At 42.3% G+C, this 22,928-nt stretch overlaps 1 protein-coding gene and 1 long non-coding RNA gene across 6 annotated transcripts in view; one reads left to right on the top strand and one right to left on the bottom strand.

Annotated features, from left to right (window-relative positions):
• Brd4 (bromodomain containing 4) overlaps nucleotides 1–10,271 on the bottom strand; it is an 84,282-nt gene extending 74,011 nt beyond the window's left edge. The window contains exon 1 of one of the 4 annotated variants that reach the window (XM_046437104.2): nucleotides 10,054–10,271. The gene's annotated coding sequence lies outside the window, so the exon portion shown is untranslated. The other 3 variants (XM_058576784.1, XM_046437105.1, XM_046437103.2) reach the window with 3 other exon arrangements.
• A 34-nt stretch (nucleotides 10,272–10,305) lies between these two features.
• LOC124087920 (uncharacterized) overlaps nucleotides 10,306–22,928 on the top strand; it is a 22,098-nt gene continuing 9,475 nt past the window's right edge. Inside the window, exon 1 of one of the 2 annotated variants that reach the window (XR_009226071.1) lies at nucleotides 10,306–10,868. This is a non-coding gene — a long non-coding RNA (uncharacterized LOC124087920). The remainder of the gene's footprint in view (nucleotides 10,869–22,928) is intronic. The other variant, XR_006850222.2, reaches the window with a different exon arrangement.

Here is a 22,928-nt window from a genome sequence, read left to right as displayed (position 1 = left end):
TGGCCACAGGAGTTTCACTTATTTTTACTCCCTTAAAGAACACTGAATATTTCCAACGGTGAGAGCTGGAGGGAAATGATTACTATAGTAGAGCTAAACACTGTTTTTGATTATGGAAATCTGAGTAGGCCTTTTGTAATACTAGAGGAATGCCAAGCAGCAGACTACAAGAACTTGAGTACAGAAACAACTTAGCAAATAGCAAATTTTACAACTGTAGCTTTTGCAGGCATGGGAGATGATGAATCTATTGTGGTGAAATGTCTTCCATTACAATTTCATTTGTGCAAACATGGCTTCTAATTCAGGACTTTCCTTCAATTCTTTGATGTTGTAAGCTTTCAATCTTTGTGCTTCCTCAGGGCAAACTTAACAAACTTAGCCCTATTAAGGCAAATGAGGCCACCGGCCAACATAAATGACTTTTTTTTTTTTTTTGGAACTGGGTTTTTTACTCTGAGCCACATCCCCAGTCCCTTTTATTTTTGAGACAGGGTCTCACTAAATTGTTTAGGCTGGCCTCCAATTTCAGTCCTCCTGCTTCAGCCCCCTGAGTCACTGGGATAACAGGTATATATATCACTGTGTCTGGCCAAGTAACTCTTGAGACTTGACTCCTGCCAGAGCTCCCACAGCAGCTCCATCTGTGCCTGACATAAGATAAACCATGTCTTTCATTTCTTCTTCCAACAACAGATTTAGTTGGGATACACACATCCTTTAGCATCTTCACTTTACTCTTCTCATGAGCAACTCATTCTAAAACTATTTCGATGACTTCTGGTTTATGACCAAGTATGGACAATGACTTCCATTGTTCAGACATTCAAAATTTCAAGTTAGGGATTACATTCTACTTCCAGTACAGGGTAGAATGCTGAACAAGCATCCCATCTGGGATACTTCATAATGATGAGCAAGATGCAGCTGGAACTACTACTTGAGATGAGTGAATGGATGAGAGACTGGTCAAAGGTACCACACTGGAGGCAAGATGGTTCAGCACTCCCATTCTGTACATGACAGGGATGGGCAACGATCCAACCCTGAGTCCTCTGCCATAAGAGTGGAAGAATGGGCATTCTTATATATTTTAGTTTCAGGTGAACAAATTATCTTTATTTTACATTTACGTGGTACTAATGCTCGAACTCAGTTGCCTCATGCATGCTAGGCAAGCACTCTACCACTGAGCCACAATCCCAGCCCCCGGGCAATCTTAACCTTAAGTCAGAATATCAGAGAAAGAACAAGTTCTGAAGCCATCATCTGAACCCTTGGATTCAGCTGTGTCTGAGCCTGACTTCAAACTCCCTGGTCACATCAGCCAGTAAATTTCCTTTTGCTGTAACATTTCTGAAAGAGACCTAACAGCCATTTTCTAACAGAACATTTTTTTTTGTCTTTTTCGGAACTGCGGGGTCAAACCCAGGGCTTTGCAAATGCAAGACAGACCCTTTGCCACTGAGCTACATCCCAACACTATACTTATTATTTCAAAACACTAACTAGACCTTCACCACTACATACTTCCTCAAACCCCTCCTCATCTCCAACAAAGGTTTTAGAAATCAGTGGGCACAAGGAAAAAAATAAAAGACTTATGCATTTCACCAGCTACTAAAAAACATATTAGACAGCTACTCTTAGGTGGAATGTTAAAAAATGGAATACAAAGGGCTTAAAAGAAGAAAAACCAAACCAATCTACTCACAATCACCACACAGTAACAACAAAAAATGTCATTTACATTCCTGACATGACCCATAGTAATCATGTACATAAGATGGAACAAAGATTTTATGAATTAAAACTTGAAATGTGTCATTCACTGACATTTCTCTTTCCCCTAAACAGTGATTGCAACCCATTAAATCCACTGTATGACCTGATTTGAAAAACCCAGATACAAAGAATTACTTTTCCTTAAAACCCAGATTCCAGTCCGAGTTCTCTAGAACTCATACCTATTTAAGAACTCATACCTATTTAATACACTTTAAATGAAAGAAACAGACTTGGAACCACATGCCATGGTGCATGCCTTATAATCCTAGCAACTCGGGAGGCTGAAGCAGAAGAAGTTGTTTGAAGCCAGCCTCTGTAATTTAAGGAGACTCTTTTCAAAACAAAAAAGGACTGGGAATGTAGCTCAGTGGGAGAGCACCCATTCAAGCCCCAGTTAAAATAACAATTAAAAAAATAAAAGGTGGGTGATAGTCCAAAACTACACAGCAGGTGAGGTCTGCCCTGGTCAAAGTGTGGCTGCCTATACTTTCAGGCTGTACTGAAAGGTTCCACATTCTAGCTGGTTTCAACCCTCAAAATAATGAACACAACATGTGTCCTCAAACTGCATGGAAAATGTTTCAGGTGTAAAGTGCCCAAATTAAACACACCATCTTCTTATTCTCTTACACAAACAACATAACCTCATAGGTCAATCTGCCCACAGGCATGTATGTATTATTCCCTGAAGCAGGAAAACTAGGGACAGCAGCCCTACACAAGGACAGGAGAATTACTAATTGGTAATTTCTGGAAATTGCATAATACCAAGCCCAACACCTCTCCCCTGGCACTGACTCCACAGTGTGCTATAGTGTCTCTTGACAAAACTGCAACTAGAAACAAAAACAAAACAACAACAACAAAGTGGGGATGGAAATGTGGCCCAGTGATAGTGTGTGCCCCTGAGTTCAACTCCTGATACTGCCAAAGGGTGGGGCAGTTGTAGAAAGGAGGAAAAATGAAAAGGAAAAAAAAAAAAAAAAAAAAAAGGAATTTCAACCTTCAGCTGAAATCAAGACAGAGTGTGGCAACTGCAAAATAGGAAAGGCCTGAACAACTGTTCTCATAATCCTTCAGAAAGCATTCCTGATCTCCACCTTTTCTACCCCAAGGAATCTTACTCACATGATGCCACCTTTGTCCACTGTCAATGCTGAGGAATACTGACCCAATTTTACAAAAGAGAACTGAGGCTTATGAGATTATGTAACTTTCTGAAGGTCAAGAACAAAGGGGTGGGGCTGGGCAGGGGATTTCACAGTTCTCCCTTTCTTATACAGTTCCACCCAAGGCTAACCAAACCTGCTTGCCACAGCATGAGGTCCCACAGCCTTTCTACACTGGATCAAACAGGCCAACACAAGTCAAAGAAAAGATCACAGAACAGCCCATACCTAAGACAAAAAAAAAAAGGTTTTAATTTATGTCACAAATGAAACAGAACACATAGGAACATTTATTCAAATTCTATTAAATTAATGCTCAGATTATCTGACCAACTTCTGAAAGAAATATAAACTTCTAATTATATTTCACAAAAACAAAAGGTATCCCTTAAGGAACTGGATCCCGAAGGCCCTAGTAATAGTGACTAGCATCAACTGGTTCTTCTGGTCTGGTCAAAAGACTCAAAGTCCAGTAGCAGGCCCCCAGTCTCCCAGCCAGGAACTCCACTTCCCTAGCCCATCTATCTAGCTGCCTGGTTCACCATATGAAACCCTTCTCAGGAGATCATGGTGGCACATGCCTTCCTGAGGACCAGAATACTTTTACCAAGCCTACATTTCAATATAATTTAAATCAAAGCCAAGGAAGGTGAGGAAGGTATGGAGAGATGTTGTGCCTATCTCTGGAAAAACTTCAGTTCACCAGCACCTCTGGATCCCTGTCCAATACCTTTGTTTAGATAACTAGGTTTTCATGAAGTAGATAAGTTACATTTTAGGCCAGGAGATGCAGTGGATCACCTTCTTCTGCTGGATCATTTTTCCAAACTCTGCAACATACATCCCAGGGTGGATGCCCTCAATTGCTTCATTTTCACTGATCCCATTATCACCATTATTTACCTCATTATCAGATAAAACAAAGGCAATCCCCTTTCAAATCCTCTCCTCCACTGCTCTCCACTCACAACTTTCTCAGAAGATGACATAGTACCCTTGGCATGGCACTGGAGGATTTTGGTGGCTGGAAACAACCCTTACATCCACTAGTACACATTCTTAACTGTCAATGGCTGTACTCTCATCCCTTGCATCTTCTTCCTGCTTCTATTTACTTAATTATTTGTATCGGGGATTGAATCCAGGATGGTGAGCATGAGGTCCCACAGCCTTTCTACATTGGATCAAACAGGCCAACACATGTCGAAGAAAAGATCAAAGAATAGCCCATACCTAAGACAAACTAAAAAACAACCCTTTTAATCTTTTGAGACAGGATCTCACTAAGCTGCTTATGGCCTGGCTGAATAGCTGAGGCTGGCCTCGAATTTGTGATCCTCCTGCCTCAGTCTCCCGATTTTGCTGGGATTACAGGAATGTACCAAATCCATACCCAATTCTATTCTTCACCCTGGGCAATGACAGGAAGTAGCTAACCTTGAGAGGGCACTGCACTGGTGCCAAGATTAGTGCTGTGTGCCCTTTAAGTTCCTCATTTTACCCTCATAGGAAAGGTGCGCAAATGAAACTCAAGGAGGGTTGAATTAGAAACTAAAGATTGTACAGCAGGCGGGCAACATGGCCAGGAATCAAACTGGGTTTGACTGTGCCAGAAAGGTGGTTTCAGAGTCTTAGGGACAGGACAGCAAAAGTAAGACTGGACTAGATGCCCAGAAGCTACTCAAGTCCTTTACAGTCACCCTCCCTAGCACATTCAAGTAATACTGGACTGCTATCCCAGGGTTAAGAGACTTGATTTGAGGAAACAAAGTCCAACTTGGGGCAAGAAAGGAGAAAGAACAAAGATCAAGCGCCCAAAACGCTTTTGCTTCTCAGAATCCCATATAACATTTTTTTTTTTTACACAACTGTCATTTGTAGGGAAAAAAATGCTAAAAACTTCAGTCACATACCTGTAATACCAGCTATTAAGGATGCTGTGGCAGGAGGATCCAAAGTTAGAGGTCAGCCTGGACAATTTAGCAAGACTCTGTTCCCCACTGAGAGGAGGGGAAGGGGGGGACAATTGGGGATGTAGCTCAGGAGCATGACAAAGTTGCTTGCCTAGCATGGGTGAGGCCTAGGATTCCATCCCAGCACCGTCAAAAAAGGAATGGGATAGATTGCCTCTTTCCCCTAACCCTGACACTGAACTCATCATCTATTTCTTCAGAATGAACTACATTTTATGACTTATACATATGGATGTATGTCTGTGTATTGGGTGGGAGGGGGTACTGGGGATTGAACCCAGGGCCTTGTAAATGCGAGGCAAGCACTCTAACAACTGAGCTATATCTCCAGACCCATGGATGTGATTTTAGTAAAAGGTAGGCAGCCTGTTTAGACTTAAAAAAAAAAAAAAAAATTTAATATTAAAATCAATCTATACAGTAACAGCAGTTGGTCAAGATTGGAGTACATCCTTCAAACTGTTTTATTATTTTTTTAACTTACTTTTTGGGATACCAAGGATTGAACTGAAGGGCACTCAACCACTGAGCCACATTCCCAGCCCAATTAGAGACAGGGTCTCACTGAGTTGCTTAGTGCCTTGCCGTTGCTGAGGCTGGCTTTGAACTCAAGATCCCCCGTCTCAGTCTCCTGAGCTGCTGGGATTACAGGTGTGCGCCATGGCGCTCAGCCAAACTGATTTTATATGCCAGCATTTCAAATTGTTCTGTAAGCACAGACAAGTTAAAATCAAATAAGGATCAAATCATGCAGACCTCAGTACAACATGTCAACATGCTGACCTTCTTGTACTTCCATTTCCTCATTCATTTAAATGTTTACACTGCATTCCATAAAGCTTTTGACACTTCTGTTAAAAGCTCTAGAAAGTGAATGAGTTAAAGACACTGTGCATCCATCCTTAAAAAGGTTCAGCACAATTACTATGTGACCTAAACAATTCCATTCCTAGACAGCTGCTCCAAGAAAGTTCATACATGTCACACAAATACTTGTGCACAAACATTTATAGCAGTATCATTCACAACAAAAAGTGGAAACAACCCAAATTCCACCACTGATTAATATATAGAAATAAAATGTATTACATCCATATAATGGAATATCAAAAAGGGATGTAGTACTGATTCACACTACAAATATCGAACCTTTGAAAACATTTTGAGTGAAAGAATCCATACTACTAAAATATCCCCCAAAAAAGCAAATCTAAAAAAAAAAATTATAGATTAGTGGTTTCCAGGGTTGAGGGGGAGTGACTGCTACACAGATATAGGGTTTCTTTTAGGGGAGATGGAACTCTCCTAAAATTGATTATAATGATGGATGCACAATTCTGTGAATATGCTAAGTGCTCGTAATTTTGTCATGTGTGAGAATTATCTCAAAGTCATTATTAAAAACACAGAAAGAAACCAGGCACTCAGTGGCAAAACCTGTAATCCCTTCCCGAAATTTGCTCCCTCTAGAAGCTGAGGCAGGAAGATCTTAAGTTTGAGGGCAGCCTGTGCAACTTTGCAGACCCTCAACAATTTAATTGAGACCCTGTCTGGGTGGGGGGCGGGGGGAGGGGAGGGGAGACTGACACAGCTCTAATGTAGCTCTGTGGTAAAGCACCTCTGGATTCAATACTCAGTACCCCACCTAAAGAAAGAAAGAAAAAAGAAAAACCCATACAAAAAGATGTCTGAAAGGATTTTTTTACAATAACAGTGTGATCCTCAAATTACATATAATTGATATCCAATAAACATTGGTTGATGAACACACTTAAAAAAAACTATACTTATCAAAACAATGTTATTATACAAAAACATTGTCTTGCACACAGTAAAAGTCTAGTTATTATATAGATGAGCTCACTGAATACCCACAAATCATATATTAAAAAGAATGTGCTTTTTTTTGTTTTTAAAGTGATCATGTTTTTAGTGACAACATGGGATTCACATTAAGAAATTCTATCCATACATGCCTGGGTTGAACTACAATCCAAATTCACTCATTACACATTTCAAATTGCTAAATGGAGGGCTTCACTCTATAGTTGAGTGCTTTCCTAGGATGTGTGAGGCCCTGGGTTTGTTCCCACAACAAAAACAAACAAATAAATAATTAAATAGCCGAATGAGAAATGTACAATAGTCAGTACATAAAAGCAACTGCATGCCACACTGCTCACATTAAGTCTACAGAAATACCTAGGGACCTCAATGTTATTTTAAAGCTCATATTCCTTATTAGTCACTATTGATCAATTATGTCCACTAACAATATTTTTAAAGGAATTACTTGCATTTTGTAATATGGACATGCCAAATACTTGTTCAATTATCTCTTAGCTTATTCACTCAAGAATTTAAGATCATCTTCTAAGCATTGAGTACACAACAAACAGAAAGAATGATAAACAAAAAACTATGCCTTCACGGAACTTATTTATTTATTTTTTGAGAGAGAATATATCTTTTTGTAGCTGGACACAACACAATGCCTTTATTTTTATGTGGTGCTGAGAATCGAACCCGGGTCGTGCCCATGCTAGGCCAGTGCTCTACCGCTGAGCCACAATCCCAGCCCAAATTTATTTATTTATTTTTAAGTAGCTTAAGGACACTTTGTTTTTACAAACATGTCTTATGTTAGCATCAATAAGGAATCCCCCACAATTCACCTAGTAAATGTCCAGTCTTTTCTAAACACAAAGATTTATGAAACATTAGTAGCAGCTTTTCTCTCCTTTTATTAAGACCAACATGGTCTACTTTACAAGATTAATCAAAATTAGAAATCAAAATAACTGACATCCATACAATCTTGACAGACCATGACAGTGGGTTGTAGGAAGCTCATTTAATAGCCCAGGATTCAAATTGCTGAGGCATCAAACAGTTTTTGCTTAAAAAACAAACTTCAAATCTCTCCAGAATCTGTGGATCTCAAGTCATTCAATAACCTGAATTGTGTAATGTGAAAATATTGCATTCTCCCCCACCTCCAAAAAAAGGTAAATTTAGTACAAAGATCACAAAAACTGGCTCAAAAAGGTAACTTTTGGAAACAAAGTCTAAATTCCTTTAAACAATTCAATAATTTAGTGGAAATTTTACTAAAGAGGCCTAACCTTTCTTCTTTCTTTCTTTTTTTTTTTTTGCCTTGTTGTTCTCCAAGCTAGGAATATAGAAACCCCAAACTATCCTTAACCACTCTCATGGTTCTAATTTCTCAGAATGCAAAATTCCTTTAATTTTCAGCAATCTACATGTATGAGATGCTGGCAAGTTACAAGGAGGTGGAATCTTTCAGTTGAAACCATCTAAAATCATCTTAAGAGGTTTATAGACAACTTTACTCCAGCCTGAGCTTCTGGATACTTTCCACGCCTACCCAAGTTAAGAGTTATGGAGGATAAGAGCAGCAATGTATGTAAGTTCCAGATTAGGCTTTTCCATCTCAATTTGATCAATGGAAATCATCTTAGAGGTTCACTTTTCCCCAAAGTTTTTTTTGGGGGGAAGGGGTTGGCTACCTACCATGTCTTGGTGAAAAGATAACTCCTATCCAAATTTATCCTAAAGGAATGTTCATTAAATTATTGTCAAAGTCATAAAACAGACTGTGGCATACAAGATTGCCTTGAAATTGGAAACACATTCATAAATTCTTTTGAATATAACTTTCTTTACAACTTCCAAGATCTACAAATTCCCAGGGCTAACAATTTTGGAAACTTAACAGTTCTACTCATAAAAATCTCCCAAACATAATTCCAGCACCAAAAAGTCACTGGATTAGAGACACACTGCAGCTTGATTTTTTGGTAACTAAGGACTTAGAAGAGCCTTCTCAAAAAACATTTCCGATTCTTACAAGGCACAGAGTACAAGACGTCACTTGTAACCAACATATAAACACAAAAATGAACCCAAGAACCAAGACGATAAACCTTACCAGGTTGCATAAACAAACAAATAAGCAAGCAGATTAAAACAACAATTCAAAAACAAAGCGTTTTCTTCAGTAAAAGGGAGGTCAGCCACTCAGCAGAAGCACATGACTCATCCACGGGCCTGAACATAAGTATTTACACCGTCCACTACACCCAAAGTGGGATTTCCCATCTTCATCCAAGGCCGAGCTTTGGGGGCATCACAGGAGAACGAAGTTGTGCTATTTCCGTGTGTGCGCGTGCAGGGTGGATCATTTTATTTCGCTGAATCACAACTCCCCCACATTCCCACCCCAAACCAGAACACACACATACAACACCTCAAACAGGAGGCCAAGGCAAGGACGCCAGTTAGACCGACCCAACAAAACAAAGCGCCCAGCGAGGGGCTGCCAAGCTGGGGATGGGTGGGTCAGGAGAGCCTGGCTCGCCCAAGTCACCTCTCCCATCCCCTGGGGGTTGTCTTCGGACAGGCGTGAGATGGCAGCCCCCTCCCTCCAGAGGAAACCTGCCTGGTTCTCGACAGAGCCAAGGGTGACGTCTCATAAGGTAAGAATACGGGGCGGGGGCGAGCTGCCCCAGTCCGGGCAGAAGAACCCAGGTGCCGGAAGAGCGCGCCGTACAAAGCCCACGTGAGCGCCAAGGCCCTGACGGCTCCGGAGTGTCTCAGCCTGGTACAGAGGCGCCCGCGGCCACCACGCCGGGCCCGGACTTACCCCGGCCCGGCGCGCCGCGGACCCCGCGGCGGCCGCTTCCTCCTCCTCCTCCTCCTCCTCACTTGACAAAATGGCGGCGGCAGGAAGTGCCGGGCGCCTCGGCCCGCCCCCCGCCCGCCCCCGGCCGCCCGCCCCGCCGCGGCGCCCGCGCCCCTCGCCTGCAAGCCTGCCCCTCCGGTCGAACTGAGTCTGGGGCCACGGCGCCAAAGGTGGGACGCCGGCAAGCCACCCGACCACCCCGAAGCCACGGGTGCAGCGGACCCGACCCGGCGAGAGCGGCGCGGGAGGCCCACAGGCCCAAACCCGCGTAGCCCCAGCCTCCCCGCCCCCGCGCCGCGCCGATGGCGTAGGTGGTGCCGCACCGGCCCCATTACGCAATGCAGGTTACGCGGGACGCGCCGTGGACCCCCGCTGCCCGCCCTGGGCGCCCGTCGCCCCGAAGGGCACCGGTCCTTACCTGAGACTCTAGGCCGCACGCCGCCCCCGCCGGCCGTCCGCTGCCGCCGCCCCCTCTCTCCTGGGCTGCCTGCGCGGCGCCGGGGCCCGCCCGCCGCGCCCACCGCTCCGCTGCACTCACAGGCCCAGCTCGCCCGCAGGCACCGCCGGCAGCTGCCGCCGCCGCCGCTGCCGCCACTGCTACTGCTTCGGCTCCTCGGCTGCGGAGAGCAGAACAAACAGCCCTGCCGCCGCCGCCGCCGCCGCCAGCGCACTGACGTCACCGCGCACGCTGCGCGCGCGACCACGTGCTGTCGCCGCCGCCCTGCGTGCGCGCTCTGTCCCGGCGCGGGAGCGAGCAAGCTGCGCAGAGGTAACTGCGGAGGTGAAGAGAGTGCAGGGATCCGACGCGCAGGGTTTGAGGTAATCTCGCTGCTGGAAGGGACCCAGAAGATCTAATGAGGGCGATCCCTCAGACAGAGAGAGGGGTCCCCGCAGACTGAGAAAAGGGCCCCACAGACCTTGCAGACTAGAGAGGGGGCCCCACAGACCAAGGGAAGGAGCTGAGGGAGACCCACGGACTGGAGGCTGCGCCTGAAAGAAAAGATCTGAAGGTTGAGACAAGCGTCCAAAATTTTACGGAGGATATTGATGATAGACCCTCAGAGAGAGGGAGGACGACGCAGAGATCCCGAGGACGGATGGAAGGGACCGGGAAGAGACTCCTGTCTGAGGGAGGCCGCCTGAGTGAAAGCTGAGCGCCGGAGACGGTGGTGCCGGGATGAAGGCGAGAGCTACGGTGTGGGCGCTGGGTTGAGGTGAAGTGAAGGAAAGGAGGTAAGAGAAGGCTGTCTCCAGGCGGAGACGGCACCTTTCTTAGCTGGTCCCTGGGATCTGAAGATCGAAAAGCGCTGGTCTCCGAGCCCAGGGCACTCTCATCCTTAAGATTCAACCCATAAGTCAACTCCTTCCAGTATAGGCTTAGTCTAGATGTGTGACCCCTGGACAATCACAGACCCCTTCTGGGGCTTACAAAGAAAACATCGACCCAAAGCACAAAAAGGCTTTTGGGATCTGTAAAGGGAGGCTAAGCTTAGGTCTCTTGCAACTTAATGTGACGATTCTGTGAAATTTCTCAAACCTGGAAACAACCACCGCCTCTCCCGCGTTTACCTTTATCTTCACTCTCGTCATTTTTAGTCCCATCTTTTAAAAAATAGATGGGGTTGTAGCTTCATAGTAAAACGCTCGCCCAGCAAGCACACCCCCCCCCCCAGCACCACCAAAAGAGAGAGAGGAGGGAGAAGAAGGAAAGAAAAGAAAGCAAACTAACTCCACTCCAAAAATTCTAGCAAGAATACAGGACAAAACAAAAATTCTAGCAGTCCACTGTAGTGGCGCATCCCGTTTATCCCAGCAATTTATTTATAACCCTAGCAACTGGGGAGGCTCGAGCAGGAGGATGGAAAGGCCAGCCTCAGCAGTTTAGCTAGAACCTAAGCAAATTAGTGGGATCCTATCTCAAACACTAAGTAAAGGGAAGGGGGTGTGGCTCAGTAAAGCACCACTGGGTTCAATTCCCGGGTCAAAAGTTTTTTAAAATAAAATAAAAAAATTCTAAGTAGTAAAGATTTTCCTCATGACTTCTTATTTTAGAATACATTGATATGACTGGATAACATTAAAATGAATTGCTTTTTGCTGGGCATGCTGTCACATCCTAATGCCTGAATAAACTAAGACAGGAGAATGCAGGGTTGAGGCCAGCCTGGGCAATTTACCAAGATCCTGTCTTAAAATAAAAAATAAAAAGAGTTAGGGATGTGTCCTCATTACCATCAGTTTTTTAAAAAAATTACACACACACACACACATATATATATATATATATACATATATATATATATAAAACTTTCTACTGTGTTGTTTGTTCATGATTAACCAAGGGCAATCATAGTTAATGATGAGTTCTAAGAAGCAAACTAAAAACTAAATTTCACCTTTTATTTATTTATTTACTTATTGATTGATTTCATTCTTTTTTTTTTTGTGTGTGTGTGTGGTAATGAAGATGAAACCCAGGGCCTCTCAAATTCTAGGCAGATTCTCTACCACTAATCCCCAGCCTTTTTTATTTTATTTTGATCACATATTACACTTGATCTTAGCCAAAAGGCCAAGAAGCAATTTTTATTTTGAGACAGGTCTTCTAAATTGCGCAGGCTGGCCTCAGAATCCTGCCTCAGCTTTTCAAGTAGCTGGAATTATAGGCATGTACCTACCCACTGTGCTAAACTTACTCTTCATTTTAACAAAGCATGAGATAAATAATTAATTGCACAAACTAAAGGTGTTAATTGTAACTGATTCCTCAAAGCTTCCTTCTAATTTGTGTTACAGAGTATTGAAATTTGTGAATATCTTCTGGCTCCTGATTTTGCCCACTCAGCAATTTGTGGAAGATGATCAGAAGAAAAACAAATAGGAATGTACATAGGGTTATGTAAATATGAAATAACAACTAGTTTGTTGTTGTTAAAGAAACAGGAATGTATCCATTTTAGGTTGCCCTTTCCCTTCATTGTCTTGCATTATCTATTTAATTTATTATTGTTATAGACAAAAGATATATTTGGAAGTAATTGGGAACTGCCAGTTTGAAAGTCACATAGTAAAATCTGTCATTTTTTATGAATACTTAGAAGAAAATAGAAGATACATTAGCCAGTTATTATATAAAGAAATAAAACAAGAACTGGGCACAGTGTCCCATGCCTGTAATCCCAGCAACTCCAGAGGCTGAGGCAGGAGAATCATGAGTTGAAAGCCAGCTCTCAGCAGGTTAGTGAGGCATTTAGCAACTCAGCGAGACCCTGTCTCTTAATAAAATATAAAAAAGGCTTAGCTGGGGATATGGCTCACTGGTTAAGCACCCCAGTTTCAATCCCTGGTACCAAAAAGAAAAAACAAAAAGAGAAATATAACAAGCTGGGTGCCTTGGCACACACCTGCAATCCCAGCATCTTGGAAGGCTAAGGCAGGAGGATCACAAGTTCAAAGCCAGCCTCAGCAACGATGAGGTGCTAAGCAACTCAGTGAGACCCTGTCTCTAAATAAAATACAGAATAGGGCTGGGGATGAGGCTCAGTGCTCGAGTGCCCCTGAGTTCAATCTGTGGTACCTAAAAAGAAAAAAAAGAACTATAACAATCCAGGTGTGTTGGCACAAATTTGAGGTCAACATAGGCAATTTAGTGAGATCTGTTGCAAAATAAAAATAAAAAATACTGGGGATATGGCTCAGTAGAGTGTCCCTGAGTTCAATCCCCAGTACAGGAAGGAAGGAAGGAAACAAGTAAATAGTAAGTTCTTTCAAGTAGATATTTCTTTATTATCATATGGAAAATACTCTGCAATTTTAATTTGTGGATTTTTTTTTCTTTCTTTTTTATGGTGGTACTGGAATTAAACCCAGGGCCTTACAAGGGCTCCACCACTTAGCTATATTCTCAGCTCTTTTCATTTTTAATTAAAAAAAAAAAATGTAGTTGTATACAGACAGAATGCCTTTAGTTCATTTGTTTGTTTATATGTAGTGGTAAAGCTCAAATCCAGGGCCTCACATGTGCTAGGCAAATGCTGTGCCACTGAGCAAAACCCCAGCCCTTTAATTTTTAATTTTGAGATACAATCTTGATAAGTTGTCCAAGCTAGCCTTGAACTGGTGATCCATCCTCCTTAACTCCCTGAGTAGTTAGGATTATAGGGATGTACCAAGAGACCCAGCAGTAGATTTTTTTAGTCATTTTAAGTTTATATAAAATTTGGGCAGGGGCTGGGGCTCAGCGGTAGAGTGCTTGCCTGGCACATGTGAGGCACTGGGTTCAATCCTCAGCACTGCATAAAAATAAATAAATAAAATAAAAGTATTTTGTCTTTTTAAAAAAGTATGCTTCATCATAAAGCATTACTATTGTACTTGCACAAACAGGCACATATTGGTCCTAAGGATGATTTTAGTCTCTGCTATTTTATTATTAATCTGTATTTTGTTGTGTTTTTACTTAGTAAGTTTAAATTTTCTTTTTCTTTCTTTTTTTTAGTACAGGGGATTGAACCCAATGGTGCTTAACCACTGAGCCATATTCCCCCATCCACAGCCCTTTTTATTTTTTGTTTTGAGACAGGATCTTGCTAACTTAGGACCTTACTATGTTGCTGAAGCTAGCCTTGAACTCGTGATACTCTTGCTTCAGCCTCCCAAATCTAAGATTTACAGGCATGAGCCACCATGCCTGGCAAATAAATTTTTCAAAGTTTCAAAATATAAAGAAAATGCAGAGGTTATACATAAGCTAAAAGTCATTAGACCAGATGCAATGATACATGTCTGTAATTTCAGGTACTTAGGAGCCTGAGGCAGGAGAAGCACGAGTTTGAGACCAGTCTAGGCAACATAATGAGAACCTGTCTCAAAGTAAAATATAAAATAGAGCAGGGAATGTAGCTTAGTGGTAAAATGCCCCTGGGTTCAATCCCAAGCACCACAATAAAAATATAAAATAGGCTGGACACAGTGGCACACACCTGTAATCCCAGTGATTTGGGAGGCTTGAAGGATGATCACAAGTTCAAGGCCAGACTCAACAATTCAGTGAGACCCTGTCTCAATATTTATATATATGCATGTGTGTGTGTGTGTGTGTGTATTTTTTTAAAAAATCCTTAGGAAGAAGTCTGAAGGTCAAACAAGGAATGACAGTGGATATTTGGTTCACAATCTTTTTTTGTTGTTGTTGTTTGTTTTTGTGGTACTGAGGATTGAACCCAGGGCCTCATACATGCTATGTTTGACTAAAATCTAACACTTTGACTTTATCTGATGAAACTGAAGCTTCATTGAACCATATGACCCAGTATTTCTATTTCACAGAAACTTGCTGACACACTTTAGGAAGTTTAAAAAAGGTTTGGGCCGGGCAGGGTGGCACACTCCTGAAATCCCAGCGGACCCGGAGGCTAAGACAGGAGGATGGTGAGTTCCAAGCCAGCCTCAGCAATGGTGAGGCACTAAGCAACTCAGTGAGACCCTGTCTCTAAATAAAATACAAAATAGGGCTGGGATGTGGCTTGGTGGTCTGTTAGAGTCTGTAAACAAGTCAAAATAACACCTGGCATTTTACCAGGGGAATGTTAGAGTTGGTAAACAAGTCTGGATGGTGCCTGGCAAAATGCCAGAGGGAGTGGTTTGAGAAGTAACAAAAGTGAGCCATTAAGTGTAGAGATTCCTTATTGGTTGACTGATGTATCTAGTTTATGCTAATTAGATAAGCTCTGTGGAATGTATAAATACTGCTCCTGTCCTGCAATAAACGGCTCCCACTCCTGCTGTATCAACGTTCACAAGTTGTTCGTCACCCCCCGGTTATTTTGCTGCAGCCGGACTGCGGCAGTGGTCAAGTGCCCCTGAGTTCAATCCCTAGTACAAAAAAAAAAAAAAAAGGGTTGGAATGGTGCTGTTCCTAAGAGCTCACACAAAAGTTAACCCAAATGTCCATTTATGGTAGCATAAATAAACAGTAATGTAATGCAACTGAATACACCACAGGCACATATGGTAACATGAGTGATTTTTATGAACATAAGGGGAAGCCAAAGAAATGGGCACATATGCATATATGATGGCTTAATAATTGTGTAGGTGTCAAAAACAGACAGGCTGAATAAACTATAAAAACAAACAAGTAATTATTCCTGGTTAGCTGAGGGAATGATCAGGAAAGGATGGGCAGGGAGGAGATGTTGGTTTTCTGAGATTTAGCAATGTTCTATTTCTCCTCTCTTTTATGAATTTGTTTTCCAAATTAAAGACTCAGCTGGGCATGGTAACGCATACCTATGATCCCAGGGGCTCAGGAGGCTGAGGCAGGAGGATCAAAGCCAGCCTCAGCAACTTAGCAAGACCTGTCTCAAAATAAAAGATAAAATGGGCTGGGGATATTGCTCAGTGGTTAAGCAACCCTGGGTTCAATCCTCAGTACCAAAAGCAAACAAACAAAAAGCCCAAATCAAAGACTTAGCATAGCCCTGCTGACTTGTTCCCTGCTGTGTCCTGCTCCTACAATGCACACACATTAGGAAAAAAACACATAATGTGAGGTCTATCCTTATAACCAATTTTTTGGGGGGAGGGTAATGAGGATTCATACACTCTAAGCACATGCTTTATCATTGAGCCACAACCCCAGCCCACTATGGACAGATTTTTAAGTGTACAGTGCAGTATTGTTAATTATAAGCACAATGTTGTACAATAAATCTCTACAACTTTTTCATCTCGTATGACTCAAAATTATCGTTTTCTGCGTATGCATTAGGTTTGTAGTCATATACTACACCTATGGTTTATGCATATGTCCTTGTGTGATATTTCAGTTATTTTCAATCTTTATTGTTTTGGAAAGGAGTTAATGGGGATTGAACTCAGGGTTCTCTACCACTAAGTTATATCCCCATCCCTCCTTCTTCTTTTTTTTTTTTTTTTTATTTTGAGACAGGGTCTTGCTAAGTTTCTGAGTGTCTCAATAAGTTATGGAAACTAGCCTCAAACTTGCAATCCTCCTGCCTCAGCCTCCCCAGTTGCGGGATTACAGGTGTGTACCACCATGTCTGGCTCAAAATTTTGAGGAGGGGAGAGAGAGAGAGAGAGAGAGAGAGAAGCATGAATCAATCTGTGAGGAAAATTGCAAGTGAAGTGAATAGAAAAATTAATGATGGGCTGGGGTTGTAGCTCTGAGGTAGAGCGCTTGCCTCAAATGTATGAAGCACTGGGTTCAATCCTTAGCATCATATAAAAATAAAATAAAGGTATTATGTCCACCTACAACTAAAAAATAAATGGGAAAAAAAGTTAATGATGAAGTTGAAATGCACAAACTTCTGAATGTGTGGCCAGGAAACAAACAGATATGCAAGAGACCTCAGTTAAGGCTCGTGGTGAAAGCTGGCAATTGAAAGTTTAAAGACTAAGCAAGGTACTACTAAAATTTTGGGCACAAGGCTGGGGTTTTAGCTCAGTGACCGAGCATTTGCCTAGCATGAGCAAGGCTGTGGGTTCCATCACTAGCACAATAAATAAATAAATAAACAAAATATTGGTTTTGAGCTTCTGGTGATCCCTCAAGTTCAAGGCCAGAATGTGTGGCAGTGGGTTAAGTAAGACTGCTTTGGGTGTTGAAATAATTCTTTGGTATTTGCTGAGCAGGAAAGAGGAAAGTTTGTTTGTTTGTTTTGTTTTGCAGTACTAAGAATTTTTAACCCAGGGGCACTCGGCCACAGAGCTATACCCCAGTCCTTTTAATTTTTTAATGTATCTTATTTACTAATTTGCCAAGGCAGGCTGGAACTTGGGATTCTCCTGTCTCAGTTTCCTGAGTCAACTGGGATTACAAGTGTGTGCCACTGTGTCCGGCTAGGGAAGGGTTCCATGTCTTGGCAGATTTTCACTGTTGATGAAGCCCGCCTATTTTGGAGAAGGATACTTGTTAATGTATTTTAACAGGAAACCCATGGGAAAGACTGTTGTAAAAATTTGTAGGAATAGCATCCCCCCCCACCCCTGTTAGCTTAAGTACATAACAGGAGGGAAAGCTTACGTCTTTTCTTGTCCCTTTTATCTTTCCAGAAAAATGAACTGATCAATCTAGATTTATACAAACATTGTGTGGTAGGTAAATTTCAAATGGTTCCCAGTGATCCCTGCTCCAAGTGTCCGGCCCTTGTATAATCTCTTTCCCTTGTATGTGACTTGCTTCTAAAAAATAAGAGTATGGCAAAAAGTGAGTAAAAGAGAGTAAATTTCCCCACTAAGTGACTAAATCCTTGACATACATCTAACTCAGCTTTCTCAGCTTTCATATTTTGTGGGGAAGGGATCCTGGGGATTGAACCCACGGGGGAATTTACCACTGAGCTATATCATATGTCCAGGCCTTCTTACTTTTTGAGACAGGGTCTAAATTGCTGAAGGTCTCGCTAAATTGCTGAGGGTGGCCTCAAACTAGCAATCCTCCTGCCTCGGCCTTCTGAGTCACTGGGATTACAGGTATGCACCACCAGGCAAGCTAGGCAGCTTACACTTTCTGACAAAGCAAATTGCCATGCATGAGAGACCCATGTGCCAAGGAACCGAGGATGGTTTCTGGCCAAGAGCCGACAAGAAGCTGAAGTCTTCAGCTTCAGGAGCTTACTTCTGCCAACCAACTCTGGAAAAAGACTGTTCCATAATAAGCCTTTTCCTTCCTTCCTTTCTCTTTCCCTCCCTTCCTACTGTGGATCAAATTCAAAGCCTCACTTAATGCCAGGCAAGCATTGTACCACTGAGCTACAACCCTGGATCTTTTTAATTTTATTTTGAGACAGGGTCTTCCTAAGATGCCCATGCCGGGCTCAAACTTGGATCCTCCTGCCTCAGTCTCCTAAGTAGCTGGAATTATAGTGCACCACCCTGTCCAGCACAACTGAATCTTTAAATGAAACCCATCCTTGACCAACACTTTGATTGCAAGTTAAGGGCCCAGTTAAGCTCACTTTGATTCCTCATCCACAGATACTGAGAAATAATAAATATGTATTGTCTTAAACTACTAACTTTTTGAATAAATTGTTAGACGGTAATGGAAAACTAACAACATACATCCAGGGACCAAATATCACCTTTTCTTAGTAAAGACATATTTCAACATTAGTGAGATTGATAAATAACAGCAGGCAAATTCTTCCTTCTCTCTTCTCCCCTTAGTTTCCTCTGTTTTTGTCTCCTTTTTTTCTTTCTTGGTGCTGTGGATTGAACCCAGGGCTGCATTTTTCAGCCCATTTTCTATTTTGAGACAGGGTCTCACAAAATTGCTTAGGGCCTTGCTAAGTTTCTGAGGCTGGCTTTGAACTCAGGATTATTCTGCCTCAGCCTCCTGAGTCACTGGAATTACAGGTATGTGCCACCCCACTCAGCTTATATTTTGTCATTCTTGAGCTAGACGAAGGATTATTTTGAACACTTAGGAAGACTGAACTGTTATTGAAATAATCAGTACTTTCATTCTCATTGTCCTTCAATGGGGAGAAATTAGGAACTGAAGTCTCTTTAAGGAGAAAACATGTCTCGTTTTGGGCACTAATGCAGTAGAGAATTCGTACATGTACACACATTCTGTAACCTTGAAGTTAGTCATTGACCCATGAGGATCTTTTTATTGATTTTTTTAAGGGATCGGGTGTTGAACCCAGGGGTGCTTAACCACTGAGCCACATCCCCAGTCCCTTTTTTTTTTTTGTATTTTATTTAAATACAGGGCCTCACTGAGTTCTTCAGGGCTCTCTTAACTGCTAAGGCTGGCTTTGAATTCTCAATCTTCCCCCCTCAGCCTCCCAAGCCACTAGTATTACAGGCGTGTGCCACCATCCCAGTAAGAATCTTCAGGTGCACTCTACCACTGCCCTTTTTGTTTTCTGAGACAAAATCTCCCTAAGTTACTCAGTGTTGAGAGCCACAGCCCAAGGGGCCCCAGCAAACTTCCAGCTGCCAGCTGATGATTGCCTCACAGCATCCCCAGCAAACTTCCAGCTGCCAGCTGATTGGCTCCTCTGCTGTGATGCTCATTGGGCTGTTTCCCCACCCTTTCAGACCATGGAGCTGCTCATTGGGTGACTTTTTTTGGCTCCACCCATGCGACCCAGCCAATCAGCTCCTCAAGAGCAGGAGGAGTGGGGGGGGGGTGAGAAGCTTGTGGGAAGCCGTTGGTGGCAGTTGGGCTCTGAGGGAATTCCTGAAGAGCTGGTGTGGTGTGGCGTGTGTTCTAAAAATAAAGTTCATTTCTGCTTGATAAGTGGCTCATGAATTGTGCCCAGCCAGACTGCTGCAACTCAGACTGGCCTTGAACTTGGCATCCTCCTGACTCAGTCTTCCGCCTCCCAAGTCAGTAGGATTACAGGCATGTGCCAGCATGCCTGTCTCATGAGGGTTATCTTTGAAGAGGACACTATTTAGCACTTCTTTCAGAGATGATTTCTTGGCAACAAATAAGGAAAGTTTTCCATGCATTCTGAACTCCGTATCTCAAAGCTAAAATCCATTGGTATTTCCCATAGAGTAGGTTCAGGATTAGACTTGAGTGGGTAGCTATTGGCAGGTTACTGAGCAAAGACATGCATACACAATGATACTTGCATCCACAATGTCTAGGCCCTGCAGGCACTAAAACACCCAACTTATTGACCTGTGACTCATAAACTTGGTACCCATAAAGAGATTATATATTTTATTTATTTGGTGCTGGGGATTGTACCTAAGGCTTCATTCATGCTAATCATGCATTCTATCATTGAGCTATACCTGCAGCACTTCAGGTTCTTTATTCAAAGCATTCAGTTAAAATTTTACTATTTGTAGGAAAAAAAAAAGGTCTTCCACATAAATTTAATAGAATTCAGTCAAGAGAAAGATTACTCCTCTGATTTATGATCATCATGTGTGCTGCCTCCTTTTACTACACTCTCTGCCATCACTCCCAAATGATGTTCTTCCTCATCTGGGGCCACAAGGAATGGAGCCTGCTGTCTGTGGATTGAGAACTCTGAAACTGTGAGCCCCCAACTAAACTTTTCCTCCTTTACTGCTGTTCTGGTCCAGTCCTCTCATCACAGTGGTGAAAAGGGCACTCACAATGTGAGATTGCATTGAACCTCAGAGAAGACTTTGGATTTGAACTTTGAACAAACTTGGAATTGTTGAGACTATGGATGATATTGCCAGTTATCAGTGATGAGTCCTGGAGTCCTGCTTCCCCACATGTTGAAGTTTGAACATTAGAATAGAATGGCGAGATCATCATGTGAGCTCCTTCCCTGCACTAAACTCTTCTGCCATGATGTCCTGCCTCAGTGTGAGCCCCAAGGAATGGAGCCTGCTGTCTTATGAACTGAGACCTATGAAACTGTGAGCCCCCAAATAAACTTTCCCCCTCTACCAAAAAAAAAAAAGATTACTGAGGTTGCAAATATACTTTAAAAAGAAATGCTGCTGGTTGCAATAGTGCATTCCTGTAATCCCAGTGACGGGGGCGGGGGGGGGGTGTGAGCAGGAGAATTGCAAGTGTGAGGCCAGCCTAAGCAACTTAGGGAGGCCCTAAGCAACTTAGCATTACCCTGTCTCAAAATAAAAAGAAATAAAAATGGGAATTAAGCTCAGTGATAGAGCAACACTGGGTTCAATTCTCAGTACCCATCCCCCAACACAAAGGAAAAAAGAAAAAGAAATGTTACCTTCTGGGGACAGTAGCATTGGCCTGTATTGCCAGCTACTCAGAGGAGCCTGAGGCAAGAGGAACACCTGAGCCCAGGAGTTTGAGACAAGCCTGAGCAACACAGAGGTGCTCTGTCTCAAAAGAAAAAAAAGAAGGTAAGTTATACAATGATGCCAACATTATAATGAAAGTTCTAGCTACAGCAACAGATAAGAAAAGGTAAAAAAGATATCCATATTCCTATCTGCATTCACAGGTGACATGAAAAGAAATCCTAAAGAATACAACATACTCTATTAGAGCCAGTAAACAAATTCAGCAAAGTTGTAGGATACAAGATAAACACAAAAAAATCAGTTGTATTTCTATACACTCACAATGAACAATCCAAAAATGAAATTAAGAAAACAATTACATTTTATAGTAGCATCAAAAGAATAAAATTTAAAAATTATAAAAGTTATTCACTGAAAACTAAAAAAACACTATTAAAAGGCCTAAATAAGGGCTGGGGTTGTGGCTCAGCAGTAAAGTGTTCGACTAGTACATGTGAGGCCTTGGGTTCGATCCTAGAACCACATAAAAGTAAATAAAATAAAGGTAGTGTATCCAACTACGACTAAAATTTAAATATTAAAAAAAGGGCCTATCTAAGTGGAGAAATATCTGTGTTCATGAATCGGAAGACTGTAAAGATGGCAGTACTTTCCAAATTGACCCGTACACTCCTTTGTAGAAATTGACAAGCTGACCCTAAAATTCATATGGAAACTCAACGAACACAGAATAACTAAAGTGGTCTTGAGAAAGAGAAAGTTGAAGTATTAACACTTCCCCATTTCAAATCTTACCTCAAAGCTACAGTGTTGTATTGGCATAAGAATAGGTATATAGAATGATGGAATACAACGGAGAGTCCTGAAATAAACCCATGTTGCTATGGTCAGCTGACCTGATAAGGGTGCCAAAAACATTCATTAGGAAATTAGTCTCTCCAACAAATGACTTTGGAGCAGGGCTTGGTGCTGGATGCCTGTAATCCCAGCTACTCTGGAGGCTGAGGCAGCAGGATTGTAAATTCAAGGCCAGCATGGACAGTATGGTGAGTCTGTCCTAAAAAGTGGCTAGGAACGCAGCTCAGTGGTAAAGTGCCCCTGGGTTCAACCCCTAGTACCCACCACATGCCTATAATCCCAGCTACTTGAGACTTGAGGCGGACGATCACAAATTAGAAGTCAGTTTGGGCAATTTAGGGAAAGCTTGTCTCTAAGTAAAAAGAGTTGGAATCTAACTCAGTGGTGGAGCACCTGAGTTCAATTCCCAGTACAACTCACCCGTTAAAAACAAAACCAAACAAAAAAATAGATTATAGATCTAAATGAGAGTTATAAAACTGTTAGAAGAGGTAAATTTGATTACCTTTTATTTGCCATTGGTTTTAGATATGACATAAAAAGCACAAGTAACAAATGAAACAATGTGGACAAGTTGTCTTTGCTTGCTCAAAATTAGTTTTTTGTCTGGGCATAGTGGTGCACACCTGTAATCCCAGCAGCTCGGGAGGCTGAGACAGAAGGATCATGAGTTCAAAGCCGGTC

This window comes from Marmota monax, unplaced genomic scaffold (assembly GCF_021218885.2).
Source record: "Marmota monax isolate L192 unplaced genomic scaffold, Marmota_monax_Labrador192_F-V1.1 WCK01_AAM20220418_F8-fsc00021, whole genome shotgun sequence".
Taxonomy (NCBI): Eukaryota; Metazoa; Chordata; class Mammalia; order Rodentia; family Sciuridae; genus Marmota; species Marmota monax.
Note: the sequence above shows the minus strand (reverse complement) of the source record. Positions and strands in the feature narration are given on the sequence as shown.